The sequence below is a fragment of the Rousettus aegyptiacus genome, unplaced genomic scaffold (assembly GCF_014176215.1).
Source record: "Rousettus aegyptiacus isolate mRouAeg1 unplaced genomic scaffold, mRouAeg1.p scaffold_m13_p_6, whole genome shotgun sequence".
Classification (NCBI taxonomy): domain Eukaryota; kingdom Metazoa; phylum Chordata; class Mammalia; order Chiroptera; family Pteropodidae; genus Rousettus; species Rousettus aegyptiacus.
The window spans coordinates 98,008,667-98,023,260 of NW_023416309.1; positions in this window are offsets into that span (position 1 = coordinate 98,008,667).

Here is a 14,594-nt window from a genome sequence, read left to right on the forward strand (position 1 = left end):
GTGCGCCTGCGTAACGCGAAGGCTGCCGGGATTTGTTGTCCACTGGCAGAGTGCGGACTGCGTGTATTTCTCCCTTTCTGCCTTGTAAAAGCTCTTGCTGGGACAGGGGAGGAGCTGAGAGCAGGGTGGGTGGGGTGCGCTGAAGAGTCAGGGTGGCGTGTTTGGAAAGCCTGTATGGCAGAGGCATGTGAATTCCTGGGGAGGGACTGGCAAGCTTGACTGCTCTCTGGGAGATCAAAGCTAATAGTCCTTTTCTGCAAACCTTGCAAACGTGAGAGCTTCACGTGATTGCAGTACTGACCTCCTCTTGAGGTTACTGGTAACAAGGGGAGAGAAGACAAGGAAGGGAGGGAGATCTCTCCGGAGTCAGTAGCTTAAGCTGAACTTTCGCTGCAGGGCCAAGTCCTGAGACAGAATGGAAATGTGACTCCTTCCCCCTTCCATTCCCCTTAGGGAGAGCACCTCTAGGGAAAGGAGTTGTCATGGGGGTGAGGATGCCCCTAGGGACTCCCTGTTTGCTTGTGTGACACCACTCCACCCAGTTGAGGTGACTTTGGGGTGAGTCATTTCCCTTTGTTTGGGAAATAAAAAGGATAAGGGAGGGGAACTTTATGGTGAAAGTACTTTGAGGTCCTAAAGCAATGGGGCCAGAGGTGAGGCAGTGGTCTGGGAGCGCAGTGACACCCCTACTCCCACAACTCCCAGTGCTTGAGAGTAGCCTGTAGATTCCACAGAAGGTAATTTAGAAGGGAACACCCAGAGTCTTAACCCTCCCTCCTTTACTGATGAGGAAAATGAGGCTTAGAAGTGACTGGCCCAAGGTCAGACATGCATTGCTAGTTTCATCTGCCCACCTTAAACGTCAGGAGATGGGCAGGTGTACAAGTGAAACTCCACAGAGGTTAGCAGCAATTGCCCCATTGGTAAAAATAGGTCTCAAGTAGAGGTCTACCCTGTTTGAGGACTTGGGAGAAGTAAGAATCTCTTTTTTTAAGCAGCCAAATGATCATGGGCCACCTGCTGCTTCCTGCTAATTCCTTCTCAGTCCCAGTTCTTCTAGAGAGGTTTTTCCCCTACCTGCTTCTCTGCTTATTCACAAGCATCTCCTGGGGCAGCATCTGAATGCCTGAAAACATGACAGCTGCCAAAGAGGTAAAGGAAAGGAGAACTGTGGTACCAAAGAAAGAGTAAGCTGGGTAGTAGGAAGTGAGTAAGCTGAGAAGACATTGAGGTTGACTAAAGGGGCGGCAGCTGGGCGGCTGGCCTGATCACTGACTGATCCCAGTAGACTTTGATTCCCAGTAGAAGACAGACTCCCAAGAATGTGTTGCCTAGAATGGCTGGGGCTTTAGCTTTGTTCCCTAACCCTCAAGAAAAATGGGAGAGAGAGGGCATTGGGCTCTTCCTTGTCCTGCCCTGGTCCTGTGGTCTAGAGCTGGGAAGCTGCAGCAGAGCGTGGGAGGGACTGGGAGGGGCTAGGACAAACAAGGAAAGAGGCTTTTCAGGAAAACTTGGTTTAGAACTCAGCCTCCATCTCCTCTCCATCCTGCTGCTGGGCTCTGGAGGGACAGTTGGGAGGCGAGCTGCCATGTCTGGCATTGTATGCTCTCTGCGCCCTTCCTGACTCTCCATCAGAGCCAGGGCCAGAGCCAGGGATCTGCCAAGGTTGTACTCAAAATCAGGGCCCTTGGCATGACCTCTAGCTCTCCACCAGCCCCAGCACCACCATTGGCACCCTCCCTTTTGTTGCCCTGGATCCTCCCCAAGGCCAACAGCTCTGTTCACTGTCCTGGTAATCCTGCCCACCCCCTGTTCTACTTGCTGGTGTTTATTCCTATAGGGGGAGGTCCAAGGGTTAAGACTCCTTTTCTAAGTTGCAGCAAATGAGAGGGAGGAGGAAGCAGAGGCAGCTAGAGCTGAAATTCAGTCAGCCTAACTCTTGGCAAGAAGCTGGGTTGTTTTAGTCTGTGTGAGATATGAAGGTGGAGGGTGGGAGAAAGGAGGCAAAGAAGGGGCGTTACTTATGCTTCCTCCTTCCTCTGCACTCCTTAGAAGGCCCACCTTTTCTCCATGAAAAAGAAGTAACTTTGGGATCTTCTACAACTGGAGAGAAGGATGAAAGATAATGAAGAGGCAGGACTCTCTCTTGGCTTTAGAAGCTTCTAGTCTATCTACCCTGCTCTACTCTCTGCCAACAGCTGCTGGGAGAAGGACAGAGACTATAAGACCCAGAGCCACCAAAGGAAGGGAGAAAAGGCTGAGTTGTCCTGTCTTGGGGAACCTGGAGTAGAATCTAGCTTTGTCCTCTCTTTGACCTCAACCTTAACCTTAAGGTTGCATCTCGACCCAGTCTCCCACCTCTCCTGCAGCTGGACATTTGTTTACACACACACACACACACACACACACACACACACACACACACACACACACACCATTCCTCCCATAGCCACATTCAGCCCAACAAGGAACTGGACCCTTAATAAATAGTACTCAGATTGAAACTGTATTGAACAGATACACATCTAAGACCTGGCTCAGCAAGATACAGCCCTGGCTCCATGTTCTACGCACTTATACTTAGATTCCACAGAGTCTGGGATTCTGGGACTGACCTCACCATTTAAGGGCAGGGTTGGATCCTGTGCATGTGTGTGTGTGTTTCCAAATATATTTTAATTCTCCTGTGTTTCTGTGGGCTGGGGAGTACAGCAGAGATATAGTAGAGAAAGGCAAGGGATTGAGAGCTCTAAGCTATGGCCAGAGTGTGTGTTTGTGCTTGTGAGAGACCACATGTATGGGTATATAAGTGTGAATGGTGTGAGTGCATGTGGATGTGTGCCTTTGATCCAAAATATATTCTCCTTGTCAGTAGGTTGTTCTGGGTAACAGGCCAACACCCTGTGCAAATCCTGGGTGGCCTAAATCTTGGGCCAACATTGACTGACTGACTGACTGAGGGTGGGTCCTTGCTGGAAACCAGGTCAAACTTCAGTAAGTGCCTTCCCTTCCCCCTCCTTTCTCACCAAGCATACCATTGCCCAGGGGAAAAACCTGCCTGCCCAGGTGATGTAAACCTGGGACAACCTCGGACAAGACTCTGGGGACGCCCCGGAATCAGGGAATGAGCCATGCGCCTGGATGAGACTCATTCCTTACCCTCTTAGCTCTTTATCCTATTCTCTAAAAGGCCAGCAAGCTTTACCTAACCTTCCCAGAGCCTTGATGTCTTAGGAAGGGTTAAAGTCTGAGCTAATTTGTTATTAGAGGGAGATGGAAAGAGAGGAATTGAAGCATAATTCAGGTCCATGGAAGTGATTTGGGTTCAATAGATTCTATATCTACTTCACTATTCCTTTTTCCAAGGAAAGCGAATAGCAAATATATACTAAATACCAACAGTATGTCAGGCCCTGTGCTGAGTAAGTTACACACATTAATTCAATTACTATCCACAACAACCCTATGCTGTAGGTTTCATTCTTAATTTAGAGATGGGGAATCCGAGACTTAAAGACTTTTATTAAGCTACCCAGGATGCTTCAGAGACTAGGCAATTTTCTTATTTCTATATTTGCACGGCATTTTCCTTAGGATTAAGAAGATGTCATATCAAAGGGTGGCAGAATTGATGAAGATTACTGGAGGGGCTAAAGCTTCCCCAGCTATCTCTTGGAATTACCACTACCAATGGCACAATGAAAATGTCAAATGTTGGGAATTGAACCCTAGGCCTCAGGATAAAACTCTTTCTACCAGCAAGACTGACCTTCCTGGGGAACATGATTACTCCCAGTGGAATGCCTGAGTAGCAGGCTCATCCTGATGTTTCCTAAGCAGTGATGGTGCTGAGAAGTGAGGTGTGTCTCCAAGAAGAGCAGCCTGAAGCACCCCTTGCTCCTGCCCCCACCATACCTCAGCTTCCCAAAGTCTCTCTTTTAATTCCAACGACATTTCCTCTTCCCTAAATTCCTCTTTCTCTCCCTCCTACATTCCCCTTGTCTGATTGTAAAGGTAGAAAGGGGCCACAATAGGGTGCAACAAACTTCCACATAGACAGACTACTACAGAGGTGAGAAACCGAAGCAGGCACCTGAATTCTCTTCTCTCCCTGACTCCCAGACTGCAGCTGGTGATAAGAGGAGAGGGGTAGGTAGGTCCAGGCCCTTTAAAGAGCCATTGTGTTTCTTTCCAGGGGATGTATTAAAGACAGATTGGCTCAATGAGAGTGTGAAAGGCCACCAAGGACAGACAGAAGTTGTGTTAAAAGCCCTAAGGAACAACATCCCACTTCCCCATTCAATTGCTTGGGCAATGTGTATCCTAAAACAGCCCTTCAAAAGCCACCTACCTGAAGAAGCATTGGGCCAATGCTTCTTCAGCAGATACTTTGAGGAACCTGAAGAAGGGTCCCCCTCTCAGAGCCCAGGATCCCACCCACATCACAGGATCTAGGAGGTGGCATGGACTGTCCTTGGCAGAGGAAGACTAAGCCCCAAATCACCCTCTTTTCTGGCATGGGGTTCCTCCTCCTGGGTTAGGGGGTGGTGGCATCCAGCACATGCTATGCCAAGGCCATCCTGTTCAACTTTTGCTATGCTGTTGCTCCTGGAGCCCACTGGTGGTGTCATCTTCCAGGTCTCTGCTCTTGCCTATTGGCTGTCCTTGAGCTTCTGTAGGACTGAGATACAGGGGAATGTGTGTGTATGGGGGTAGGGGGTGCCTGTGTGCCTGCCTCTGTCTTCATCTCATACCCCAAGCTCTAGCTCAACCCATCTCCTTATCCAGCATCTCTCCCCAGTCCCTGGGCCTCTGCAGATCTCCATGCAGTTGCCTGGGGAGGCCAGAGGCTCATGACAGTCCTCGTGAGCAGGATGGACTTCGGAGGAGCCTCGGCCGTGGGGCAGGCGTAAAGGCCCCTGGGTAGCTTCTGGGAGGCTTACATAAACACTGGCTGGGATGGGGAGGGAACGGGGGGGTGCAATGGGCTGCCCAGGAAAAAAGCAACCCCAGCCCTGCCAGCTCAGCCTGCGTGGAAAGAAGGAACAAGGCTCATTTTCCCTTCTCTCATCCCTCTCCCCTTGTCTGCAGCTGTTAGTTGGGCTGGAAAGACTGCAGTATCTTGGGAGAGGGGGCAGGGGAATGAGAGAAAGACAATTTTGGGATCCCTCCCCTTCTAAATTGGGGGGGAGAGGAGAAGCAATTTGCCAAAGAGATTTTCAATGCCACAGGAAGGAGCTTTGGCTCATTAGAATGCGCAGTTTGCACCCTGAAAAAAAAAATCTGTGCTGGTTGCAAAAATGCAGACGTGTGTAGGGGACCAGTGGAGATTAAAAAAAAAAAAAAAAAAAAAAAGCGCTAGCTCTGCAATGCAGGATCTGCGAAGTTTTGGTGCGATGAGGAAATGTGGGTCGTGCTCGCTCATTTCATTTGCTTGTAATCCTGCTAACCTACTGTCCGCCTGACTCCAGCAGTCTTACATCCCAGCAAGAGGCAACATCACTCAGAAACAGGGTCATGGGGCAGGGGCCTGAGCAGAGGGCTGGACATGGGGGTTTGGGGTTAGAGTGCTGAGAAGACTCTATGGGATTTGGAGGGCCAGGCTGGTGGGAGGGGACACTTCCATGAGGAATGAAGGCTGAGCTTGTCTTTTGTACCCTTGTTTGTGCTCCAGCTGGACTGGGGTTAGTGTGAAGTTCTTCCAGATCTCCTCCCTGGCCCCCACCCTCTGCCCCTCCCTATCCATAATTGGCAGAAGGACTTTCCCCTTCCTGTCCACTAACCCTACAGACCACTGCTACAGAAAGAACCCTTGCTTCTTGTCCTTGACCCCACAAATCCCTGAACTCATCTTGTGCTAATCCTGGAATGGGCACTTGCTGCATCTCTGTGTGGTTTCCTCCTTCCTAGAAAGAGGGGACCAGGCAGCCTGATTTGAGAAGCCTGGGTTGAGGGAAATCAAGCCTTGGCTCCAGGATAACATTAACCCATCAGCTTGAGCAAGGGTCTGCATGGACCATTCTATGCTCTTGGCTTGTGGGAAGACCCTTTGTACATTTTGGACCTAGGGCTCTGAGTTATAAAACTGCCAACGGACTGCCTGGGAGGAGAATATGCCTGGGGAAACCATGTTTCTTTCCTGGGTGTTTGTTCCCTTGGTGCCTCAGGAGAGACAAAAAGGAGACAGTAGCAGAATAAAGAGCCAGGAAACAAGGAGAAGGGCACCTAATGCCCTTCACTCACTCCTTCCCCATTTTTCCTTCTGTTTCTCTGACCAGAGGAGGACAGGGCTGAGTGTGTTTGTGCCGGCTGGAGGCTCACGCGGGCTGCCGGGGTCACATGGGCTGGGCATGTGCAGCCTGCTCCATTTCTACCACAACAACTCGCTCATAAACAGCCCGGCTGCTGCTGGCGGTAGCGGCAGAGACATGTGCAAGCGAGGGGGTGGGGCACGTGGCCCTGCCGGAGCCAAGGGAAGGCGCTCGCTCAGCACTGCCTCTCCCCTCCCCACACTGCTGCTGCCTCGCCACAGGAAATTCCTAGTGCTCCCTTGCTGCTGCAAAACATGTTTTTGGGAAGTGACTTTCAATAAAGATGGAGTCAATGGACTATTTAAAAAGAGATAGAATGGATAATCAGTCTTAGACCAACGCCTGCTCATCCTTGCCCTGCCTTTCTTAGATCCCTGTACCCACTGGGGTAGAGGGCTCGGCAAGAGTCACATGTTTTCAATTTCCACCTGTTTCTTCCTCCTAAACTATACAAAATTGGAATCAAAAAGGCCCCCATGGTGAGCACTGGGGCGAGGGGCGAGGGGCTATGGTTCTCTAAGACAGTGGTTCTCAGGATCCACCAGTAATCCCAGGATTAGTAGCAGGGTCAGCATCACCTGGGAACATATTAGAAATGCAAATTCTCAGGCCCCATTGAATCAGAAATTCAGCAGTAGAGCCCAGCAATCTGAGTTTTACTGAGCCTTTCAGGTGATTCCAATGCCAGTTGAAGTCTAAAAACCATTTGTTCCCTAGCAATCAGGCTTGTAGGAGAACCTTGCTCAGGATTGGGGAATGTCCACCTTCCCCCTTTGTGTTTCTTCCTCTCAAAGTTTAGCCAGAGAGCATAACCAGATATAGTTTGACTCCATGTAAAAAGCATTTATCAAGTGCCTACCATGTGCAAGGATGCTGGAAATGAAGGCAAATGAGTAGTGGAAGGATGAGTAGCTGAGATCTGAAAGGGGACTGGAGGTACTGGGGGAAAAATAAGGGAAAAGTAGACTAGAATTGTAATTGTTTATCCTTTCTCCATCTTACCTACTTTTCTTCCTGTCCTGAGGCTCCTATTAGAGCAATTGTTTGGGGTTAAAGAGTTTTTGAGGCTGGAGGTAGAAAGTGGTCCCTTGTCTATTTTTGCTGGCCATGGGGACCCCCAAGCTAGTTGCAGCCATAGGTCCTTGACTGCCTATACATAACTAAGAGAATATGAGCCCCCCCCCCTCTCTCCTTCTCTCTCTCTCTCCCTGGGATCTCGAAAGCAGGAGTAGGGAGAGCCAAGAAAAGGAATGAGGTCCCAGAGGGTTAGAAGTACCCCACAAAATGAGTTTAACAGATAACAAGCAGGAAAAGTCTTTCAATGGGGGAGGGTGGAGACAATTCTGGCCTATTCCAGCTTCCTGAGACCCAGAAACTCTGACCAGAGGAAGCAGGGGGTCCCTAAGGCAAATCACAAAGGCTCCTGAGCATGAAACCTGAGCCTGGAGAGCTAAGTAACTAGAGAACTGGGGATCTGAAGGGTTTCCTTACACAGGCAAACAGAGCAAGGGTAGGCATGGGTTGGGGGAGGGACAGAGGGCTCTGGGGGGTGAAGAAAGCCGGGGATGGAAGTCTTGCTTAACTCCTCTCCTCTGGCCTTCCCTCTTCCATCACATGCAGCTTCTCAGAAGCATAGCTCCCATTACTGCCTCAATTGTGACCAGTTGACTCCTGGCCTCTCCCTGTTTCATTTTTTTGAGGAAAATGCTTTCCTCTGATTCTCATAAAGCACTTACTCTCTCTTCTCTGCAAGGTTTCCTCTCTGTGGCTTAAGGGCTCTGGGCTCAAGGAGCAGACAGCCCTGCAGGCTCAGCTGCAGTGACCTACATTGGCTCTCCCCTAGGCCCTGGGTGTGGGGGCTGAGGTTTCAAGATAGGAACTTGGGAATCTGGCACAGGTCTGCAAATGATGACATCATGAATACAAGCTGCAAAAGGTGCACTGAGGGACAATGAGGCAGGGGGCGCCACAGGACTGAGTTCTTGGTCATTTGTAGATGATATCAGAAGAGGAGCCAGAAGTATCTGACAGGCCTGGCCTCTATTCATTAAATTTGGGAGTGGTTTCTGCTGCTCCCCATTCTTGTTAAACCTACCCCAGTTCCCTGTACCCGGCTGAAAAAGTTTCCTTGGCCTTGAGGTGGACCAGTGAGTTCATATTTCAGCTGATTTATTTCAGAGACTTGGAGGCTGAGTAGTGGTAGTCAGATAGGCAGAAATGCACTCCCAGGCTTTACTATATAATGACTCATATACTTCCTTAGACCTGAGGGTTCCAAGAAGGACTTCAGGACCCTGGCAGCTGAACCTCCTTCCAGGCACAGGCCTTTTGGAACAGGGGAGACAGACTTTGAAATTGGTGCTTTTTCTCTCACTTTAAACCAGTCTTTAGGATGTCCACCGCCTTTCGATTGTGGATGTTTTGCCCTGGCAAGGAAATCCTATTGTAGGCGTAGGAAATTAGGTGGTGGTGACAGAGAACGACAGATGAACTTTTTGCTTAGCAGAGAAAGAGCGACACCGAGAGCGTGCGCGAGTGAGTATGCACTAATGACAAGCTGTGCAGCACTGGGTGGCTCTCCTGTCCAAAGGGCTTCCCCTCAGCCAAGCCCCACCCTAAAGCCCAGGAAGTCCACAGGTTGGCACTCAGCCAGGGGGAGAGCATTCCTCAGGACTCTCATAGGCTTGGGGGGATGGTGCTGGCATTCCCACCATGAGGGATGGGGGAGGGGAAGGAAACGCGCAGGGGAGGAAATGACCACTGAGAAGTGGGTGAGGACAAGAAGTGGGGAGCTGGTTCTCAATGCCAAGGGTCCTTTTTAGAGAGAGAGGTGGAGGTTAGATGTTTTCCCAACGGCCACAAGAAGGGTCTGCAGCTTCAGAGCAGGTGACCCCTGGGTCACCTCTCTGCTCAGAGTCATTACTGACGTCCCGCACTGTCCTCTAGAGATTGTCTCGCGGTCTCCCTCCCTTACTCTGGGGCTGTGATTGAGCTCGGGAGCCCCCGAGTGGTGAAAATTTGTAACTGCAGCCGGGCTGGAGGAGGAGCCCATTGGGTCTCCCTCGGTTTCTCCACCGGGGCCCCTCCCTTTTCCTCCCCTAGGCCCAGGACTCTGGAAATAGCACCTGGTAATGGGAGCGCTGACAGATGCTGAGTTATGGCAGAGCAAGTGTCTTCCCTAGTCAACGGTCCAGCTTGATCACTTTGGGGCTGTTTCCCTGGTAAACAGGACATTATTTCCCTCCTATTTGTCCTAGGATTCCTTCCATGCCCTTCCACACATTGCACTTTAACATGCCTCAGCGTAACGGGATTCTTGGCTACAATGGGGTCCCCCCTCATTGGGCCCCCAAATTTGTAGCTGTTGGACTATCTACATGACTTTGGAGGGACGAAGGGCACAGCGATCATTTTGATTTTAAATTTACCTTTCCCTACCCGTCCTTTGGAGCACTGTAGGATGTACAACTCTTTCACTTCGTCAGCCTCCAACCACGTACCTTCCAATCTCCCCAGTTACATTCCCAGTCTCTCATGTGGGATAGAGTGAGGAGGAAATGGACAAAGCCTAGGTCAGAATTTTTCCCGTGGAAACTGGTTCCCTCTGTTTGGCTTAATTTGACCTATTTTCTAGCTTTTCCCGGTTAGTCCCCTTGTTCTGTGCATCAAGCCTTCCCACTGGACTAATTTTTGTTGTCCTGCTCACTCCCCCTTCCTCCAACATGATCTCCTGGGGTTCTTCCCATCCAGGGCAAATGTTCCCAGCGCTGAAAGAGGAGACTCTGTTTTGAAAATAGTTTATGTCAGTTTCAGAAGTATGAAGCCCATAGAGGGAGAACTACTTCCAGTATTATTGGGGCAAAGGGAGGTGGTGGAGGAGGCAAAAAGCAGAACACTCTGAGAGGCCATGTTCACACTATCCATGATGTTGGCAGAGCTCTCTAAGACCCTCAGATACCAGGACAAGAACCTCTGCCAACATCATGAAGAACTCTAGCAGAAATGGAGGTGGAGTAGAGGTAACCAACTTTGCAGCTAGGGATTAACACTTTACCCAACTCTACCCCCCAGACCGCCCCCCCACACACACTACACACACACACGTTTTTTATTTTTTTTGATGACATCTCTTCTCTTGAATTTGCCTCATTTTTTAATTGTGTGATCCTTAATGTTATTAACCAGGGAGCTATGTGGATATGAAATCATTTTAAGTAGCAGCAGCCACGTCCGCCTATTGTACTCTCGCCCTCAATCAACTTTCTTTTCCTCTCTACGCTGCTGCCCCACATTCACCCTGAAGGGGGCACTTTTGTTCACTCGTCAGTTAGTGCCAACGAAAAGGGAGTCCTAGGAAGGAAACAAAACAATGTTTGGTCGGTCACGTGTTGGGGGGTGGGGTTCTCGCAGGGGTTGCTGGGACAGGGAGGGGAGGTCCACGTGGAGTGGGCGGAGCACAATGAAAGTTTTGGCGGGGCTGGCAAAGGGAGAAAAAGAAGTCGGGGTTGTGATTTTATTTATAAAAAAAAAAGCAACAGGGAGGGTGTGTTCTGTCCTCGGAGAGGCCCAGCAGAAGGAAGAAGGGGGGGGGGCACATACGAGCATCCTGCTTGTAGATGCCTGGAACGCGGGGCAAGGTATCTGCCAGAAAGTTCTGAGCCGAGGTGAGGCGACCTTCGGAGCTGGAAACCTGTGTGGCTCCATGCTGGTTCCCCATCACCCTTTCTCCTGAAGAAAGGACGGTACCTTCTCCACCCATGGTCTCATTTCCGTGCCGTGTGGGGCTGGGCTAATGCCAGCCACGCATTAAACCCCAGTCTTTATTTACCTTTCCAAGAATCTCAGGAAGCCACCCAGATGAATATACTCTCCCTGGAGAAAAGCCAAAAAGACCTTCTCTTTTTACTGCCTGGTTCTGCCCTACTGTTAGCAGAAAAACACAGCTTCCTAGTTTTTAAGCCGGAAGGAACCTTATAGATGATCTATTTCAATTTTCTTTTGGTGCTGGGGAAACCAAGGCCCAGACAGGTAAAGGGGCTTGCTACAAGCTCTTTGCACACCATAGGCATTCCCTTCAAAGAATGTAGGTCATAGAAAGGGAATTCCACCATTCCAAGAGCCCTAGAGGAACCGTGAAAGTGTTAGCTTTACTTCCATTCACTCTTAGCCAGAGGACAAAAGAAATGATCATTATCTCATTAGAGATAAAATAAGCAGAGAATTGTATAGGGACTTGATTTATGGGTCCCACAGGTATCCTAGGCTCCCTCACAGCTAGCAGCTCCACTTTCTCCCTCTTGGCCTTCACTCTGCTATCTGGTGTCCTTACGTGTCTTAGTTCAGGGGTTACCACAATTTAAAACCTAATAGTTTAGGAGCAATAATTCTCACCCCTTCTTAGAAGAGCTTCTCTTACCAGGTTTGTTTTCTGGTGGTTTATCCACCTCATTCTGTAAATGAAGATCAAGAATATCAGACTTCCAATCCCCAAATTCCAGCCCTTTGTCTTTGGGGGAGAAAAGCATGTTTACTTAGCCTGGAACAGTGAAATCCTACACTTTGGATTTTAGAGCTGTGAAATTTCCAGAAAAAAAAAAATGTGGAGGACTAATGTAAAATTGTCATCTTTTTATTTCGGCGAGTAAGGACATTAAAAAACTATCGCCACCGATTGCTATTTATTATCGCCATCATTTCACAAAAGCAGAGTATTTTAACACACAAAATAGGAAGCATGTAATCGCAGAATAGCTTTAGGCCACCCTGCCTTGACTTAACATGGGTACTATTTAGAGCTATGCGCCCCTCCCCCATTTCGTTGAAGACTGGCTCCAGTTTTGTCCATTGGTCTCTAGACCAGTGGTAGGCAAACTACAGCCCAATCCTGTTCTTAAATGTGCCACAAGCTAAAATAAGCTCAGAATTTTTAAATTCTTGAAAAATCTAAATATTTCATGATAAATAAAAATTATGTAAAATTCAAATTTGTGTCCCTAAATACAATTTTATAAAATGTTGGAACTGTGATTGCTGCTTAGTCTCATACCAGAGCCTCTTTCATTCTGTCTATATTGCTGCTATACCACTAGGACCTTAGATTAACCAACCACTCATTATCAGCCACACATATATTTACATGTCATTTTTGCTACAATGGCAAAGTTAAATAGTTCAAGAGACCCCAGGGCTGTCAAAGCCTAAAATATTAACTATCTGGCCTTGAAAGAGTAGGTTGGCCAACCCCTGATATAGACTCCAAGGTTTTCAAACTTGAGGTGCATCAGAATCACCTGGAAGGCTTGTTAAAACAAGACTAACCCACTTCAGAGTTTCTGATTCATTAGGTCTAGAGGGGAGCCCGGGAATTTGTATTCCTAACAAGTTCCCAGGTGATGCTGATGATGTCAATCTAGGCCCACACTTAGTCTGGTGAGGAAGTAAACATAGGAATTGGAATTGCCATCTGTTTGGCCTTAGAAATCTTGACCACAAAGTCCTCCTTCTCTCTCACCCCCTTCCCATTCTATTGATCAGCAAACCCTGCAAATTGTAATAATGTGATAACTACATTCTTAAGCATTACCAGGTGCCACACGCTACGATAAACATTTTACATGGATTATCCCATTTAATCCTTGTAATAACCCTGTGTGGTAAGGTACTACTATAGCTAATTTGCTGATGAGGACACTGAGGTAGAGGTTAAATAACATAGCCAATAAATGGTGGAACTGAGATTGCTGCTTGCAACCTCTTACCAGGGCTTTTGCTTTTAACCATTGGGCTTCCTGCCCTTCCCTCTAGATCCCCATACCACTGGTATGTTACATTAACCATTCATCACTTCACACCTGGATTAACAGCCTTTAAGTTGGCCCCTTGCATTTAGTGAACATACAAATATTGAAGTTAGCTTTCAAAAACAAATGTGATCATTCCACACTTTGCTAGAAATTCTTTGATGGTTCACCTTTGCTGATACATTATCCATTCCTTAACTGGGCCTTCAAACTTTCATAATCTGGTCTCAACACACCTCACCTGTTTTTTCCCTTATACTCCCCACCATCCAAGGTAAATGCCAGCCAGCTTCTCCCATTTATTCCAACACATCCTTTTATCCCATGCTTTGCAATGTTCTCATCTGTCTGAAATGTCTTCCTGTTTCAACCTACCTTTAAGACTCACCTCAGTGGTCATTTCCTCAATTCCTTCCAGATGATATATTATTCTTTCTTCCCTGACCTAGACAACTTTAGTCCTCCCTAGGTTTCACTATTTTTTAAAATATTATGTTAATGTTATATGACTGTCACTCTCTTTACATAAGGTAAAGGTCAAGGGTAGATGCTTTCTCTTAATATAGCCAAACAGCTCATTTATTCATTCATTGAATATTTATTAAGTGCCTGCTTTATGCCAGGTATAGTTTTAGTTGCTGAAGATATAGCAGTGAACAAAAATGAAACTTACATTCTAATGGGAGAGGTCAATAAACAAGGTAAATTACATATTAGATGGCATTAAGTACTATGAATTTAAAAAAGCAGAAAAGGGGGAGAGGAATTTTGGAGTTTACATAGGGTGGCCAGAGGTCTGATGAAAAGATGTCATTTAGAAAAGAGAACTGAAGGAATTGAGAGAGGAAGGCATGTGGATATCTGAGTGATCCAGGTAAGGGGAAAAGCAAGTGAAAAGACCTGTGCAGACACGTGCCATGTGTGTTTGAAAAACAGCTAAGAGGTGATTGTGGCAGGAAGGGAGTGAAGAAAGGGAGAGCAGTAGGAGTGGAGCAAGCAGTACCAGATTCTATGGCCATAATGATAATTTTATTTTTACTCCAAGTAACATGGGATGCCACGAGAGAGTTATGAGTAAAGAACAAGATCTCATATCTTACCAGGATCACTATGGCTGCTGTGCTGAGAACAGACTTAAGTTGTAAATAACAAATGCTGAAACTGAGAGACTAATTACAAGGTTAATGCAATAAAAAATGAGATACAATTATGGCTTAGAACAACAGTCCTCAACCTTTTTGGCACCAGGGACCAATGCTCCTATGAGAATCTAATGCCTGATGATCTGAAGTGGTGATACTAGTACTGGGGAGCGGCTGCAAATACAGATGAAGCTTCACTTGCTAGCTGACTGCTCACCTCCTGCTGTGTGGTCAGTTCCTAACAGGCCACAGACCTGTACCAGTCCAATGCTCAGGAATTGGAGACCACTGGCTTAGAGCAAGTTGGAAGTTGTGGAGGTGTTGCAAAAGTGTATGATTCT